General features: G+C 35.1%; 1 protein-coding gene across 3 annotated transcripts in view; it reads left to right on the forward strand.

Annotated features, from left to right (window-relative positions):
- Positions 1 to 19,427, forward strand: part of NCOA3 (nuclear receptor coactivator 3) — an 89,670-nt gene that overhangs the window by 38,453 nt on the left and 31,790 nt on the right. For all 3 annotated transcript variants that reach the window (XM_074920404.1, XM_074920406.1, XM_074920407.1), the window contains exon 3: positions 14,632 to 14,707. The gene's annotated coding sequence lies outside the window, so the exon portion shown is untranslated. The remainder of the gene's footprint in view (positions 1 to 14,631; positions 14,708 to 19,427) is intronic.

Below are 19,427 nucleotides of genomic sequence, written 5' to 3' on the forward strand. Positions count from 1 at the left end.
TATTTTTAGACTCAGTTTCCTGTTACTTCAGTAACTCCATGGAGTGCTAAACAGATAACACTGGTCTGATGCCAGGTAACTTGAAACTGTAGGTGACTCCTAAAGATAAAATGGATGGGTATGATTGTGATCGTCATCATTTTAATTGCTGATCAATGGTGTAAGGTACCTACCTTTCTCCTTACTAATGTTCTTACTAAATACTTCATACTAACATTCATACCAAGTACTTTTAGTTTGTCACTTCTGCATGGAAGTAATTTCAGATGAACTAAGAAATAATTTTCTTTCTTCTTTAAATAATACTGCCAAAGTAAAAAGATAAATTAAGGTCTGAAGCCAGTCTGAAATTCAGACTTTGCTGGACCAGTTTGTTATAAATAGGAGATTTGAGATGGGATTTTTTTGCTCCAGGTTGGAAGCAGTAGGGTTTTAAACAAACATTAATTGATAACAAACATTCCTAAGAGGCAGAGGATTCGTTGTATTTAAAGTGTGGAGTTACTTTTGTTAGATCATTTCAAGATATTGTGAGTGCGTAACCAGGTATTGAAAGTCATACAGGCAACAAACAAGTCAAAGATAGGTAACAATAGAAAACATGTGTGTCTCTTAATTTTGTTAGTTTTGAAATAGCTCATAGATTTTAACTACTGTCCTTAAAAGCTTTGCACATTCATTTAGAGAAATAAGTGCACTGATTTATGACATTTTACAATTTCAAAAGAAATGTAACAAGAAAAAAATGTTTAGTATTTTGTTTCAACTCATGAGAACCCTTAACTGATGTCTAGTAAAATTTGGTCTTCCAGACAAAATAAGCTGTATGAATAGCATGAAATATCCTTTTAGAAGCAGGGATAAAAAGTTAGTGTAGTTGTGCTAGGACAGTTGGTTTTAATTACTTGTGAACATTTGTATATTACAGGTAATTCTGAAGATCCGTTTTTCTCTTTAGCAGTATCCCTCATACTTTGTCTGCTGTTAATGAAGTACTGTTAGAATGATGAACAAATGGAACTTCTGTAAATGTTTTTTTCCTCTGTCAGACCGTGTTTATATACTTTTATCCTGTAAAGTCTGTCTTCCCTGCATCCCCCTATGTGCATGTGCTCAAGAAAATGATTATTTTGTATATAGAGGCACCTCTTTTACTGAGGAAACTTGCTCTTATGTGAGTTTTCTTGAGATATTTTTGGTTACTTAGTTGGAAACCCATGTGATTTCTCTTTGCAATGACACACTGATCGTAGTGGTGGTGATGCTTTGGGGCTTTTCTTGTGGTGGTTGGTGTGGTTTTTTCTTTTTTGTTTTTTAAGGTAGCAAATAAGATATTTTGTTGTAATGCCTTGAAGCTTGTCAGTCCTTTCTTAGCCCCAGTTGTAGAATTACAGTCTTTATTTCACAGTTGTAACACATACTGCCGAAGTGGGACTGATGGAGGGGCAAACACATAAAGGTCTTAAGAGTGAGAAGCTTTCTGAGTTAGATTTTGGCATGCTTTCTTAATTTTATAGAAGCTTAAGTATATGGTAAAGTATATGTTGGAGGGGAGTATATTTCTGCTTGTGAAATTTTTGTTGCTTTATTTGTTCTTTTCCTTGAGAAGAAGCTGTAGGCATCATTCTTAGCAGCTATGGTTTTACATAGTGATTAAGGATAATAAATCCTTTGTTTTAAAAAGCATTTTGTAATAATAAAATCCATGAATAGCTTTATTTTTATCAGTGCTGGTCACTGATATTGAACAGCAAATTATAAGAGGGAGTATGGTGAATTTAGCATGCAGTAATGAAATCCATTTTTGTGCTGTACTGTTGCTACAGTGATTGTGGGCAAAACTCATTTTACTATTGTGAGTGAAAGTCTTAAAAGTGTACTGCAGTATAGGTACAGTATTTTTAGTGTATTATTTCAGGGTTTGCTTGATTAAACTTAGCTTTTCTGCTTTCAGATATTTCACAGATATACATTCATTCACTTAGTCAGTCTAGGACAGGAAGCGGATGATTAGCATATACGTAATTTCTCAATATATTGGCCAGACTGTATTACTGTGCCCTAGGTAAGAAACTTTTACTCCTATTGCACAAATGTTTGTGTTTACCTACATGGTAAAATGTATCAGTGTTACTATGCCACTAATTTTAGACTTTTCCATTATAGTGGCTGATCATTTCCAGCTGAACATTTGCTCTTAAGTAGTTTATCTAATATTAGGGTGTTAAGTCCTATTTGTTCTGAGGTAGGTATAATGTAGATATGATGTTTTATTGGTATAAAGATGCTAGTAAGTCTTCCCATGGAGAAGAGCCTTTAGCTTTGAGTTTTATAGAACCTTTCTGTGCATAGTTTCTCACAATGCACTGATGGTCAAGTGCTTCACTCATTTCTTTAAAATACATTTTTCCCCTAAGCTCATCTGCTTATTTTAGTTTATTCATGACTTAATTATAATATGTTTTCTCTTGAAGCAATTTTGACAATTAGAAGTCATGGGTAATGTTGTAGTTTTTAATATTTTTCTTATTAAAATACTTCCTAGTTAATATAGGAAGGAAAACACAATTGCTTTTTCTTCACATTTGTACGTGTCTGTTGCAGGCTGCAGTATTGCCAGGGTTTTTTTAAAATCTCATTATATTTGCTCTTTCTTTTCAAACCCCAACTGTGACAGTGACACGACTAGCAAAGCATCTCATTTTTCATTTAAACAGAAAAACGGATTCCATTCCCCCAGCACTATAAAAGAAAATTTGAAAATATCGACATTGTATCTTGAATTCTGACTGAAGAAAATGGAGAAGGAGCTTAAATCTATAAGCCACCTTTTAAAAAAAAAAAAAAAATTAAAATAAGGAAACATGTATTTTAAGTATAGAGAGCTGTAAAGGGGAAGTAAAAATACAACACCAAAAACCTGAGTTGCAGAATTCAAGGTTTCACTGAACTCTTCACTCCTCTTTCATTAACCTCTAGCTCATAAGTGGTTGAAGCTTTGACTTTTAAAAAATATTATATGTTCAGAGTGGTATTGCCATGCTTATCCCACTAATTTTTCTTTGATATCGCCATGTTTATCCCACTAGTTTTTCTTAGACTCAATCTATTACTAGGGAAGCTTCCTGGTAAAGCTCTGTCAACAAACCTTAGTAAAAATCACATTTCCTACTGGCAAAGAAGTCTCTATACAAGTTCCTGGAATAAAATAGGTTATATGGGACAATATATTTTTGCCACTGCACTAAAGCAACTCATATATTAAAAAAAAAAAAGTTTTAACAAATGTAAAATGACATGAAATACTAGATCACTCTGAGGATCATACAGATTATACAGAGATTCTGTGCAACTTGCTTTTTTTCCTCTAATAAGCTTTCCTTCTTCAGAAGTCATGCCACGTTGGCTGTTTTTCTGCAGACTTTGTTATTCATGCACTCAGTGATATTACTCTCTAGCATAGCTTCTACCATCTTACTATGAATAGAATTTGGTCAAGGCATGAACGTTGGATTCACTGGTCTGTAGTTCCTGAGAGTCCCTCCAGATTCCTCCATGTCAGTAGGTGCTTCCCTGGGCTCCCGCCAGTCCTCTGATACAGTAGCCACTCGTAATGACACATGGTGCAGTTCTGAAGATACACATCTGAATCTCTTCTTGGGTGAAAGTGACTGATCAACACCTCATGTGTCTGGTTTAATTCTTCCTATATAATTCCTTAAAATAATTTTTGCCTCTCCAGCCAGTTTGCTACTAGGAAATGCTGGAAGTGGGAATCTCTCCAGTATGATCAGTGGTGAAGGCCAACATGAAGAGATTTTCAGAGCTATGGCTTTAATCTCTCTGAGTGCCCATTTTATGCCTTTGCCATGAAGAAGTCCACTGTCTCCCTAGCCAGCTTCCTGCTTCTGATATTATTTAAACATTTTTTTTATTATCAGTTGGAGTTTGTTGCAAGACACTCTCCTCATTCTTTTTTTAGTCCTGTATTTCCTGTTTACATTCAATTTACCGTGTTCTATGGGTGTTACAGTTCTTCCTATGTAGACAAGCTTTCTGTTTTTTAAATGCTAACCTTTTTCCTGTGGTATCTCCCTCAACTTTCTTATAGAGCCATATAGGTATTTTTTTAATGTTTTTGTTCTCTGCTCCAAAAGCTGTGTAGGTGTAGCAGCTATTATCCAGAATTCACTTGAGAGCCCGCATCTTTTTTGTCTCTCTCCTTCTCTCAGTATTGTCATCACAGTACAGTCATACAGTGACAGTGTAATCACTTTTCCATCTTGAGGGCTGGGGGTGTGTGTGGTGATGCCCTCACATATCACTAGAGGTGTGTAAATTAATATTCCACACAGGTCCTAAGCTGCATATTGTTTTTTAAACACAACTAACTTTATAGGAGAATAATACCATCTTTGAGAATTTCTTTGATTTGTGTGCACAAGCATTAACTGATTAATGTGCTGACTTCCGTCCCTGCCCCCCCCCTATTTAAGATATTTGCTTTTAATACTTTGAACTGGAACTACAAACGATGTGCTATAATGAAGAAATAAATACAATATTGTAGTGTGCTAGAAAATCTAGAATATGTGTGTCATGGAGCTGTATGTCTTTGTTTAATGTGGAAAGTGTTTTGGCAGAATTCTAAGTAGTTTTGGAAGTGAAATCTTCACTCGATTCATATAGTGTAACTGAAGATTTCTAAGTTTTAAATTTAAATCTTTATTTTAAATTTAGGTTTTAAAGAGCTGGGAATTTGTGGCTATTGTAATAGTCTTTTTAGTGTGCCAAAGTGTGTTCCTAGTAAAAAAAGTCATATTAAAAATTAAGATTTAAAAGGCCTTTTTGAATTTAGAGTAGATATGTTCAAAGCTGATTAATTTTATGTAGTACTGCTGTTGGTCTTCTAAGGATCCCCTAAATACTATGTCAAATTTGGAATGAAATTTAGAAAGGCTTCTATGTTTTAATCTATGAGCATCTGGTGAGTTCTAGTAAGAATTTAATCTTTGTTTCCTACTGTCTTTACTTCAGCATTTCTCTTAAGGTTCTGATGTACTTTCTCTGATGGCCAGGCAGTAATGTTTTTTGAGGTCCATAGAAATGCTATTTGTTCCATGGATTTGCCTTTTCGTTTGATCACTTTTATAAAATGTGTCCATCATACCTAGCTGATTACTTTTTCTTCTTCTGCAAAGACTGGTGTTTTCTTTTCCTGTTTATGCGTGTTTGAGTCTGCTGCTTCTTAAAACTAAATTCAGCTAAGAAATCCAGAAAGAAATAGGCTAGTTATGGCACATAATGCTGCGTAACTGCATTTTACAGAATTATTCACATCTTCATGTTACAAACAAAAAAGGCTTGCTGGCCTTCCTCCCCCACACCCTCCATTATAGCTGTATAAGGCATCTATTGTCTCCATTCATATTGAGATGTCACAGATGTGTACACTCTTCTGGGTTCTTTTCTCTCTTGCAGCTCTAATGACCGCTACTCCTTTGATTCCTTTCTCAAGCAAATTGGCATAGGCTATCAAAAAACAAATTTAGGTCACAAATAACCTTTAAATTATTCTACTTGAGTGAGAGGAAGAATTAGCTGACTGTGTGTTTGTATATACTGGAAATTTATGGTAAAATATGGCAAAATTAGTTCCCTCCAACAAATACTATTTTGTCCTCTCAGAGATGGTTGACTTAGAAATGTCACCAAGGGAGTGTGCAGGTTTAGTGTGAAATATGTGTGCAATTGAAAGAGATCTAAAGGTATATTTATACCTTTTTTTAAAATTCAGGTGTGTTCACCTGTACTGTTAAAACAACTAGGAGAATTAGGGATGACTAATTTTAAGCAAATACTTCTATTTTCATGCATTTCCATTTCAAAAATAATACAGAAATTTTTGTTCTATTTTGAGGTTAGCTACCCTCAATATCATGTTCCCTATCTGTCAGGACAGTGAATTTAGGGTTTAGCTCTAAGCATGGATGTAGCTTTCTTTGAAGTACCCAGAACCCCATGTGTGTTACGACTCTTGGCTCTGTACACTGAGGTGTCATGGTTGGCAATTTGTATTTGCTCATGGACCATATTAGTTGCAATCTGTGCAGATGTTTGAGTTGAGCAGGCAGTAGCAGTGATCTTCTATTCATTAACAGTGATTTTTTTCCCTAAGCAAACAAAATTCCTTTTTTACATGCTCTTCAGGTATGGTAGTTGTGTGTAGAAAAAGCAAGTGCTTACAGAAATAGGAAACTATTTTGTGCTTTGAATTACATCTGAACTGGCTTGTACTAACATCCTTTTATGGTTGCCTACTTTATTTTCCTGTACTAACTTGTTTGAAGTGTACTAGCAGGTCACACTCTTAATCACTTCTGTAGGTTGTTTTGCCTGTTGTTGCTTGTTTTAGGTTAAGAGCACTCAAAAGGTAAAAATCCATAGATACAGCATCGTTTCTAGTTATTTCACAGGATGCTGTGATTAAACATGTCAGCCAAGTTATTTAAGCTGCTTCTCATTATTGTTTGACTTTGTTGTTTTGTAAGAACAGGATACTATTCCCTCAAATATTTGTGCCCTTCAAAGTGTCGTGTAGTTCAGCTGGCTGCAAATTCATGACAGCAGGCCACACCATTTATGACATGCTTTTTTTTAAGAGGGGAACCAGTGCTTCTGTCAAGTACTAGAGACTTGGTAGTGTGGAATAGTATGTTTTGTAGAACTGGACTTGAGTATTCAAGAAGAGGGACGGAAATTACTGTGAGCATGTGGCTTGTATCCCAGCTCATCTTCTGTGGACCCAAAGCACCACTGGCAAGGCTTATTTCTCTCAATTTGTTTGTGTGCAACTCTGCTACTAATGCCAAAATCTGTCTTTGAAGCATTATAAAGACCGGAACCGAAATATTTCATTAAGCATTATATTGTGTTTTCTTGGTATTTGTGCTATGGAAGTCCTGAGAGATTGGAGTTTTTCCAAGGTTAATATCAGAAACTAATTTGTTAATTGTGTAACAAATTGTGTTCTTACAAATGCAGAACAAAAGACTGTTGTTTAGACACATAAAAGATTCTTGAAACTGCAGCACTGCAGCATGCTTTGTAGACCTAATTTTGTGTCGTTCTTAAAAGTGAAAGGTTTGCTTTTTGGTAGTCAGAATCAAAGAGGCTCTTTCTTTTGGTGGCCAGGACATTCCAGTAAATTTTGAAGTTGATCTGATGTATTTAAGAGTTTTCACTTCAGATGTCTTTGAGTGTAAGAACTTGTCTCACTTAGTCAGTTCAGCAGAAAATGGTCTTTTTTGTAGCGTCCACCCAATAAAAGGTTAGCTTTGATAGAATTTTGCAGTAGTTGGCAGGAAACTCTACAAGTACAGAAACAACTATATTTTACTGTTCCCTAGTACTATCACAAAGGCAAGATATGACCAAGTCATGTAGAAATACAAGCATCAGGACTGTTCTTTTCTTGCGGTTTCTAGCTGTTGATAAACTTTTGTGCATCTTAATAACTTGTGATTATTCAAAGTGCTAGGAAATGGCAGATGAAGTGAACGGGCTGATAGGCTAAATATATGGTGGGATGATTAATGACCGTGCTGTTTAAGACACATGAGCATCAGCTAGATCACATCTGATCTCCCAAGATGAACAGTTGCCCAAAGTAGAATGGGGGAAACAAAACTATGATTAGAGCATTGCAAAAATTCTAGATTGCTTATAGTGTTTAGTTGAGAGACTTGCTTTTTAATTGAGAGGCTTGCTTTTTAAAGATGCAAATATAAAAAGAATAGAACATTTTTCTAGCTGTGCAATTCTAATTAAGAAGTATTTTTGCTTTGCTACTTGCCACTTGAAAGTGTTTACTACTTCAAATAAGCTGTTTTCTTAAAAGCCAATCTCCATACCTACTCAGTTGATGAATACTTTCAATTCACATACAAGATTCAAAGACTAAATTGGAAATACTGGGGATGAACATCCATTGCTAATAATAGCTGTAGAAAATGCAACAAATTCATTTCTTTTGAATGCTTTTTCTGAGCATTACTTGTAGAAGTTCAAAAGCTGGCATTAAGCTTGGAATCTACTTGATAGAGATCACGTGTCAGAAACTGATAGTGTGTACAGTACATGTTTCATTCTGTCAAAATCAAGTCAGTTTTTCCCCTTTGTCTGAAGACATTTTGGTATTGTTAGAGATTTTTATCTAAATGTAAAATGACTTCTGTCTCTAAATTTAAGCTTGCAATGGACAGGCTTTTACAACAAAATTGCTGAATCTGTGCCTGGTTTTTAACTGCTGTTTTGGAAAACTGATTTTGAACTGTTCTTATTCTAAACATGTTTTATATAAAATTGTGATGTCTGCAAAATGAGTAAGATTTTGGCATGGTAGTAGAATTTGCTTCAATTATAACAGTGCCATAGCACTAAATGAGTTAATGCTAATTGTAATACTATAGTTGTGTTTAAGTTGTCTCTCTCAAAATCCAGCAAGCAGTCTCTGCTTGCATAAGAAGCTGGTAGGGTAGAATGGCAGAACAAAAAAATTGCATGCATACAATATATAAAAATGCATATGAACCTGTTCAGAGTCTCAGGAAGGAGAATAGACTTGCTGATGGCACATTCCTAGCTTCCGGAAAGGGAATGGACTTGTTGGTGACTTGGAGAGGGATCACGTGTATTTAGTGGAACAAACTCAGTTCAGTGGATTACATTTCCTGTTTTCACCAAGAACTTGGTAAGTACTCTCTGTTCTTGAAGTGTCAGATAGTGTATAGCTACCTCAGAGAAAATGAGAGTTGTTGCTACTGTGAACTTGCAGATTGAATTCTTACTATACTGAAACGATGTTTGGGAAGTTGCTTCCTCTTTTTTAAGGGAAAAGTAATTCCATAGTCATTGTTCAATTAAGGAGAGAGCTCTTGTATCTTTATCACATCATGTAGGAAAAAGTCTCTGTCACTCTGCTATCTTACAGGATTTTCTGTAAGAAAAAAACCCACCCATATTTATGTGTGATTTTGTTCTGTAAAATACAGTTCTCCCATTATTGTAAGTTGTGCCATGAATCCTTGCTAATATCTGATAGTAGTTACCACATTGTATTTGCATTTGATATGATTGTTACTTGGTTTCTGGCAATCATGCCTTTGCATTGGTCTTTTTCTTTACAATGGCAGTCGTTAAAGTTTGTACTAAAAGGTAATTGCATTATTGTAAAGTGTAGTGGTCAAAATTGTGTAAGAACTAAAGTAATAATATCGATAAGGCATGAAAACAAGCTTTCATCAGGTAAGTTAATATATCCACTTAAAAGCAAAACAAAAAGAGTGATTAAAAATAAGTAATGTTTTCAGATTTATATGGTCAAACTGATAATTTCATGTTCTAAGGCTCTTAGTTGATGTCCTTTTCTAATTTAGAGAGATTTTCTACTTTGGACCAATCTTTAAATAATTTAGGATTATGACATCTATTTTAACAAATTATACAAATTATTTCAAATTTAATTCCTAATTAAGATGACATTGTAATATGTAGAGATGCACTGTATAGCTTGCATTCTTCTTATTAACCTGCGGATTATGTTGTGTCAAATGGTATGGAGTCACTTATGAATTAGGTGTGTATATATAGCGAGAAAGTCACTCCGCAATACTGTTATGTTGGTATTCTCTTGTGAGCTCTGGCAAGGGTGTTTTGTCTTGTAAATAGAACACTTTTTGTATAGATTTCCCATTTTTTTAGAACTTTATTGCTGTTACTAATAGAGAGAGGTTTGTTTACTGGTCACAGTAAAATCTCTAAATCTCTTTCCATAGTACCTGCTGTTTTTGGCAAGTATGATGTGAATGTTTTCCACTTTTAGAACTTCATTAAATATTAATATAAACCCGAAGTAGACCATATGTATTTCAGTCAGCTACTAACTTGCCAGAGTTTCTTCTGCTGTTCAAGTGCCTGGATGTACAGAAAATAATGGTGGTGTTCTGTGGTTTCTTACCAGTTAAGTAGTTACTAAGTCCCATTATAGTAATCCAGGCATCACATACTGTTTCTTTCTTTGTGGTATTTGAGCTAGGGATTTTTTCTTTCTCTCTATTAATTTTTTAATTGTTTATTAAATACCTATTTACTAACCCAGACATGTTTGTAAGGACTTACCTATGTTAAAAACATTCTAAATATATTCTAAAAGCACTTGACTGATGCCATCAGCTGTATTGAAAGCCCAAATTACATCTTCCAGTACAGTGGCTTGAAAATAAGTCAAGTTTACAGGCGACCTTCAATATTTTTTAGCCTGCTGTGTTTGAGCATACCAGTTTTGTTGCCAGTGTCATGCAAGTGGGTGGTGTGGCTGCATCACGCCACAACTACGTTTTATGTACAGGGGCTATGTCCTGACAAAGACATTCAGCCAAGTAAGTTCAGTATCTTTTCACAGCTGGGTTATGAGGGCAGCGGTTGTTCAGAGTCTAGAATGTGGCTCACGTGTCTTTGGACCCATGATGAGATGCAGTAACTGCTTTACCACAGTACTTTGTGCAGAACCTGACAGGTGAGAAAGTTTTACAAGTGTTTGGCAGTGTATGGTGAAGACATAAGGATAAAGAGTAGTCTTTTTTTATAACTGAGCTCACTGGAGCTCCCTTTTTTTCTACATTTTGTTGTTGTAACAGGGTTCTGTATCTATTGCTGTGACTAGCAAACAGGGACATATAGGAAGCAAATTAACAAGTAATGACATACCAAAAATAGAGCACACACATTATCTCAGGAACAGGAGATGTTCTCCGAGTGTGCTCCACCTCTGACCATCCTTTAACTGAAAGTGTCCTGTCATTTTAATATATGCAAAGTGAACAAGGCTCAAGTTAATTGTCATGTCTGAAAAATAGCCGAGGAGTGCACAGTGCTTACTAAACACTGCAGGGGAATTGGTAAATGAAACCTGACAAGACCTGAAAAATTATAGTCTCCCTATAATATTAAAAGGATGTGTGCTGAGTTAAGATTATTTAACATGTTGAAGCAAGGTGTGCTTCACTGGCTACCAGATTATAAATGGCTTTTTTTTTTTTTTTTTTTTTTAAAAAAATTGACAGCCCTGATTCAGTGAAGTCTCTTGTCCGAGTCAGTTATTTATTATCTAGTAAATGACCTTTTTGGCTGAGGGGGTGGGGAAAAAAAGAGTGAGAATGATCCAAATGCTTATGTTTTGGAAGAGTATTTTATTCGTTATTGTATTGATGGAAATGCTAGATTAGGATAATGATATATCAGTACAATTAACAATATAATTTGCCGTTTGCTTCATAATGTTATGTATAGCTGCTTTAATCTTAAAAGATAAATTATGACTTTTTAGCAAAAATACAGTACACCAAAACCTCTTTATTAACTCAATGTACTTGAGTCTCATTATCTGTTTCAGTAGTTTGTTACATTGTACTTTCAGGTTCACAAAGCTGAGTGGCATTTTTTATCTGCTGCATTTTTTTTCCTCCCCCAGAACTTAAAAATATGGGGTTTTTTATCTAGTTTAAAAAAGAAATCAAATGCAATATGCTGCCCTTCAAACAGGCACGTTAATTATCTCTAAAACGTTTAAGGAGGATTGCAGGTAGAATCCTTTTTATGTCTTCTTTCAAAAAGCAACCATTGCCTTTACCATATCTGACACATTTGACTGCATATATATGTATATTTTTAGCCTTAAAAATAGTGTAACTTTAGCTCTCTGTCATATTGTTGTTGTCTGTGCCACAGGCAACAATATGGCTTGTCACTTAGCTGTCCCATCCAAACAGTAATGACTTCTATGCGTTTTAAAAATTGGATCGAAAACTGAACTGTGTGTATGCTTAAAGTTGGTAGTCAGGCTGTATTGGATGCCTAGTTTCTATATGGTGTAAACTGAGTATCTCTGTAGCTCATCCTGAAAGTGGAGAAATCAAAGGTCACTATGTTGAGCTCATTGAGATCAAAACATGCCAAATGATGTTTTTGTGCGAGCACTCTTGTTTTTTGGTTGAGCAGTTTTTAGACAGGAAATAGCGTGTTCACGTGTTAAAAGTGGTACTGGTGTGGGAGAGCTGATGGAGAAGCTGACAGTGCAGCCTCAAATGCCAAGCTGCTTAGAGTACTGGCTCTGAGACTGGCAGTTGCTTAGTGCATGACTGTGCCTTGATACAGGCACTCTAATAATCTAAACTAATTCATGTGAAGCAGAACAGAAAACAATGTTGAAATAATATATTTTTTGTATTTAAAAAGTGAGAAGCTGGCTATTATCTCTGTACTCAGAAGAGGAAGCGTGTCGGTTTAGGGCAGGAATAATGGAGTTGAATGGTCAACTTTCAACATGTTAGAGTTAGGGCTTTCATTAGCAGGAAAAGACCAAGTATTATTAAGAGGGATGTATTTTATTTTTTCATTTAAATGTCTAGATGATAATGTAATGACAGATTACAGAATTGTAATATTCTGATTTATTTATAGGAGTAGTAACTTGAGGTCTAATTTATTTTTGATATATGGCAAAATTTTACTGTAGCATATTTGCTGTTAACTTTTTGCTTAACCGGGTGGGGTTTTCATCTCTACGTCAGGTTGGTTTAATTTCATCACAGTCGTAGAACAGAATTTTAGAATATTTGTCTAGGTTGGCCTGCCAGTTGACAGTTCTCATAGGATGGTCCTCTTTGGCCGGACCAAATTATGGCAATTGCTGCTCTTAATGCTTTTTTAACCCTTCAAGAACCTTCATATTATTCAGAAGGTTATGTTTTAGTTACCTCACTGCGGTATACTTTGAGAAGTTGTATTCCATCTTCTGTTTAAACAGTTCAGATATTGACATCCATGTAATGTTATTTACTTGAGAGGAATATAAAGGGAATATTATAAAACTAATTTAAATAGTGTTAAGATTTTTATGTGGTCTTCAATTTATTACATTTTCAAGATTCTTCTCTTTTCCCTTGACTTTTCAGTCATACACAATCCTTTTAATACTTGTGGGTATTGAATCTCCCACTTTTAATTGATTTTGTGCTGTTAATTTCTCCTACATAGGTCAGCTTTTCAGTGAGACTCTTGTTTGTGATTCTGTTTAACTGCTTCTGTTCTTGTACAGGTGTTTTCATCAGTTTACCAAGCTGTTGTAGAAATTTGAGGAAAAAAACCCTGCACCTCAGAGTAGTGAATATAATTATGCTACCTTAATATATATATATATTATATATAATATATCCTACCTATACTAGGCCACGCAAGGTATAGTATGCATAGTATTCATAAATTCTGTCTGAATTTCAGGAGACATCAGAAACAAGCCTTTCTTGGGTGTAAGACCATCCCAGGGAATCTAGATCGCAAGCTATCATTGAGTGTAGTAGGTCAGGTTTAGCATTTTTACGGAAATGAACAGCTGAAGGTTTAATTTTCCATGATGTCCAAATGTTTCTGATAACGCATCTTAAGAATTCTTAGATTTTTTCTATTTTTTGTGTGCTTTTGTTCTCGTTTCTGTGATTAGCAGAGGTTGATTTAGCATAAAATGGTGTTATAAAAGTCTTTAATTAGGAGACAATTTACTCTTGATGCTTACTCTTACGTGACCACATTGTCAATCAACCTTCTAATTGGTAATTCCAGTTCGTATAAATAAAGCTACAATCAGTATTGTCAAAGGGATGGTTAAAACAGCAGATGAATGCATATGCAACCAGTTGATATGAAAAGCTTCAGTTTAATTTCTTAAGAAATGAGCTACTTGAATAAAACTTTACCTGCCTACTAGTGATTACCTATTAAGTAATCTGGGTAGAAGTATCAATTATGAAACTCTTGATTTTGGATAGGACTATGGTGTGTGCTTACATGTGAATGTCTCATAAGTATTTCCCAAGAGCAATTTATTTTTCTAATTAGCTTGAACAGCCTCTGCTTTACGTAGTGCTTTAAGCAGTTTTCAGTAAATCAAGTCAATCACACAGCTGTTGTTTAAAACTTTTCCTAAGTTACTGTAATTCTCTATAGAGACCCAGAATCTCACTAATTAGTGCACTTAATCATACCCTGTATAAAATGCATGATAATATGGATTAATCATTCCTAGAATTTCATAGAAAAAGAGTAACACAAACCTGAGTGTTGATATCTCTGAAAACAGTTTGCTGTAGTAGTTATACCAAGCAGTATGTACAGACTGACAAGAGTGGCTACACAATTTTTACTTGACAGTCCTAACTTTACAAAATAATTAATTTGGGGCTGCAGCTTTTGATATTGATTTAACAGTTACTAAGCACAAACATCTACAACAGTTTCATTATTTCTTTCAAAGTAAAACAAATTTCATTTAAACTAAATGTTTAGTTCTTATGTGAGAGGAAATCTAGCTTACTGGTGGTATTTGTGGTGTTAAGATTCAGACTTTTGGGCTGTTTAGCATATAGCAGAAATGACACAGTTATTTGTGAGTTTTGAACTCATTTAACATTAAAATAGCTCAATGTTGAGTGTTTATTTTTTGGTAAGATTATTAATATTAGATGGAACAGTTGAAAAGCAAGCACTTTTAAAAGTACAGCCTTTTCTGTTTTTCAGGATGTGACTTAAAATGACTTCTGATTCTGAAGGTTTTCTGAAAAATATGCTGTGCTTGAATGTTTGCTAAGGACAAGTAAGTGACTGATTTCATATTTGGATGGTATGTACCTGAATAGTTATTCCCTTACAATTTTTAAAGCTACAATTTACAAATTGTACATGTAAATATATTAAAAAGAAGACAACGGGGGAAGGGAACGAAGAGGAAGGGGTGGAGGGGGGAAGAGGAAAAAACCTTACTTTACTACTGCCGGAAAGTGAGTTTTCTGTTTGTTTTCTTGTGGATTCCTATCTATGTAAATGAGAAAATCAGTTGTTTCTGTGGTCAGTTAAAAAGAATCTTTGCATAGTTTCAAGAATATTTTGAATCAGAAGTTTCACTGGAGAGCTATTATACTTTTTATATCTGTGTGAGGGAACTGTAAGTTTGAAATAACAAATTTTCCCTAGGAATACAGAATTGCTGAATAGAATGTCCTCTAGTTTTATTTATATCAAAATTTAAATATTTGGGTCTTCTCTTAGCATGAACCAGTTAGTTTATTACAATTTGCATCTTAAAAACCAGTGTGACATCCTCCTTTCTAAAAACCAAGACCTTATATTTAATATTCTAGCATTATATACAACTAAAAAAATTCCAGACCATCTTCATGATCCATTGAAAAGGACTGGTTTGATTTAAGCCTTCGTAATTGGCTTATTCTGGGGAATGCAAAGAGCCAATTTATGCTTTTTCCCTAGTGAATTTTTTGAACAAGAAATCAGCTCAGAGAGAAGAGCTTCCTAGTGTTAAAGATACCACGAGTATGTAGATTTAGTATAGGAAAAAGTTGATGGTTTCATGGGACCAAAGAAGTGTTAAAAATGTTTTTACATAAATAAGATTTTTTTTTTTAATAGTGTGCATATGTTTTAATTGGTATTGTATCATTTTGCTTTGTGGGTTTTGTTGGGATTTTGTGAGTGTGATCAACTGTTTTAGCTAAGCAAATACAAAAACTGAATCTGAGGCATCTAATAGATTATATTTTGGGGCCCTGTTCAGACAAAACCTTCCCAGTTGTCATGTCCTATTTGGTGAATAGGTCTTTCATCTACAACTACTGAGAACATGACCATGAGGGAATAATGCTTGAGTTTGAGAAGGAAACCAGTGCACCGAAAGACAAACTAGCAGAAAGTAATCTAATGGAAGTTAGTAGCTTTCCTCTTTGTGTGAGGGTGAGGTAAGACAGACCAGGGAAGTTGAAAACTTTCTGCTTACCGTGCTTAGTACTTCTTGATGTCCTTTTGGTTTGAATGCTCTCTAGAAATGGCTTTAGGAACTTTCCTGATTTCAAACATATTGTATTGTCGACATGTACATCCTTTTGTTGGTAGGCCAGGACAGAATTTTAGAAGTTTTTTTTTGTTTTTTTTTTAGCCTGTCAAATTATTGAAACCCTGGCAGGTTGAAAAATGCCAGTCCTAAATGCTGATGGTTTCTTTAATATAGGGTTTTTTGGAAGGCTGTACATATATAGCAATGGATGGATTAATAATTACTAGAACTTGTTTTATGTCAACGTGCAAACACCGGTGGCTTTTTAACAATCTAACTGTGGTTTTCACTGAAAAATCAAGGGATATGACATGTGAAAAGTATGTATTACACATGCGCCTTATTAATAAGGAAAAATGTTTTTTCAGCGTGCTTACTGATGAGCAAGAAGGTATTTGTGTTTTGACAAAGAACCCTTTCTGATAAGTGAGACAAATTTTGGAAAATTTAGGATGATATCTGAAAAGATAAATCAAATTTAGGATTTGCAAGTAATCATGAAATTTTGGAACTTCTCCAAATATTGCTGGCTTTGGTTCCACTCAACTGGTGGAGTTAGGAACATCAATATATAGTGGTTCGTTACTGCTGCAACCATTGGAGTTAAACAATGTCTTGCTTAGAAGACTTTGAACCATCTCTTACTTCATCTTGTTTTTTCTCAAGTTTGCTTTAACTATCAGCTTTGGAGGCCTCTGGACATACTTGCTTCTATTCAACTTAAACATTCTCTATTTCTTACAAATGCATAACTTTCTACATTATTTGGCAAGAGCTAGCGATTTGTTTTTCCAAATAATTTTCAGAAAATCACATTGGACAGAACAAAGTGTGGCTTTGTGTCATTTGTTTTCAGTAGCTAAATGGACTGTAGCATAAAATGCTTCTATTTTAGAAAATGTTTGATGAAAATGATAAAGTGTGCCAATACAGTGGTGTAACATGGGTAGTTCAATTTAGAAATTAAAAGCAATTGCTGGTGCTGATGACATCAGACTAGCAAACATTTAAATATTATTATATGCATGGGAATTATTGTTCATTAAGTACCTGACTTTAAAATCTGGCAATCCCAAGAAATTCTCTCTATAAATTATATAAACTAGGAACAGATACATTTTAGAAAAATCTAGGTTTTTATCATTGGATAGAATTTACATTCAGCGTTTCTTCATCCTTATATGTAGGATATTACATCTGCTGTAGCTTCTTGCATTTTAAGCAAATACATGCATGCAAATTTCATTAAAAAGTACATAATCGTATGTACTGATAGCTGAAGTTCATAATACAGTCCAACTGTTAGTTATTGTTCTGTGCAGTAGGTTTGCCATCCACGTTTTAGCAGTAAAAATGCTTAGAAGTTTTAACTTTTGGAAGCTATGTTTTGGACCTCTCTTTTGAAATTAATAACTTGCAAAAACTCCCCAAGCCACCCAAAGATTTCTTTTTGGAAAAACTTTTTAGCCCATTAGAAATTACAGGTTCATATTCAGTGAATAACACGATGCTTTTTAACTGGTGATTTCTGTCATTATTAACTCACTGAATAATAGCTGCTTTTATGAATATTTCGTGTAGCAGGGAAATTAGTTTGAGTGTTAACAATTTGTACTGTAAATCCATCTGTATTGGGAAGTAGCTTCTGTGATTTCCTTAGCTAACCAGTTACAAAGTTGGTTTAGGCATTACATGCCTTCCCAGCTTGTAATGATACTCTTAGTGAAAGGAAAATACATGTGCAGGAGTTCTGCAGCTTCAGGCCTGTACTTTGGTGAATAGTAGGGAAACAGGCTATACGAATTAGGAATCTTCCTTCTCAGGGCTTCTATATTTAGACACTGAAAGGTTTTTTTAAATAGAAGATTGATTTATTTATGTATTCTCTGATATGTATCATGTTTCTGAGACAAAATGTAATAATTTTGTTTTTCTGTTTGATCTTATTGCAAGTTACCTGTCAGTACAGGTAGATGTTAAACCAGAAATGACACTGCCATTCTAAATTACTTAATGCAACCCTGTTACGTACAAAATTAAGTTCTGGTGAAATGTCTGTCCTAGCTCCAGTTCAACTATTTAATGTATTTTAAATCTTTCCTTCTCTTAAATAGAATTTATTCTCGGCTTCTGACATACTTGCTGTGCCCACACCCTTCCTGAGCTATCCTTAAGTCTTGTATTTTAAGCTCTTCCTTTCTCTTTCCACAGTAACTCTTAACACTGCAGCTTTATACTCTGCCTGTGAATGCAGTTACAGGGGGTGAAGTGCAAATCCTGGAGTGTGTGCGTGTGTCACCTACAGAATGACTCTCAGGACTCAGCCTTAGCTGTGAGGTCTGTAGGCATAAGACCTTATGAGTCATATGTTCTGCTGAGTGTCAGCCTCAGATAATCAGCTGCTTTTTCATGATCATACCCTTTTTCTATAATATCTTTTTGAAACTGCTTACTTGTTCAGATGTATAGTTTTTTATTCAGCTGCTTAATTGAAAAAATCCCTACAGTTGTTCAGTGCTATACTGTCATCTAGTGGCATAACAGTATATTTTTCTTGAATCATGTAAGGTGGGCCACCATACATGTACTAGAGAGGTTTTTGCCCTGGAGGAATATATGATTGAATGAGTCTTCAGGCTCGATCTTCCATCTCTCTGTATATTGGGTTTTCTCTTGTTCATCCTGTTTTTTTAATCAAATATTTAGATGTAAAAACGACTTCTCTGTGCAGTCCAAGACCATAATTATGGAGTTAAGGCATCTTTTGTAATTGTTTATTTCAAATGCCGGATTATGTTTTACTGTTGTTTTTAATTTTATTGTGATGTACGAAGTGTATTATCCTTCTTCTCCTAATCCCTACCAAATGGGATGAGAATTGGTTATAAATACAATTTTATGTTAAGCATTGTAACATAAAGGAAGACTAGAGAAAATGTGAGCCCTCTCCAGAAGGCAGTGGGAGACCTGGTTACCCGGGATATGGAGAAAGCTGAGGTACTCAATGACTTTTTTGCCTCAGTCTCCACTGGCAAGGGCTCCAGCCACACCACCCAAGATGCGGGAGGCAAAGGCAGGTACTGGAAGAATGAAAAACCATGCACTGTAGGAGAAGATCAAGTTTGAGGCCATCTAAGGAACCTGAAGGTGTACAAGTACATGGGACCTGATGAGATGCATCTCATCAGGTGTGTGTCCTGAGGGAACAGGTTTATGAAGCAGCTTAGCCACTATCCTTCATATTTGAGAAGTCATGGCAGTCTAGTGAAGTTTCCACTGACTGGAAAAGGCGTTACGATGCATCTGTGTGTCCTGAGGGAACAGGTTGATGAAGCGGCTTAGCCACTATCCCTATTTGAGAAGTCATGGCAATCTAGTGAAGATTCCGCTGACTGGAAAAGGGGTTACATAACACCCATTTTTAAAAAGGGGGAAAAAAAGGAAGACTTGGAACTAGAGGCGAGTCAGT

This window comes from Athene noctua, chromosome 16, assembly GCF_965140245.1.
Source record: "Athene noctua chromosome 16, bAthNoc1.hap1.1, whole genome shotgun sequence".
Taxonomy (NCBI): Eukaryota; Metazoa; Chordata; class Aves; order Strigiformes; family Strigidae; genus Athene; species Athene noctua.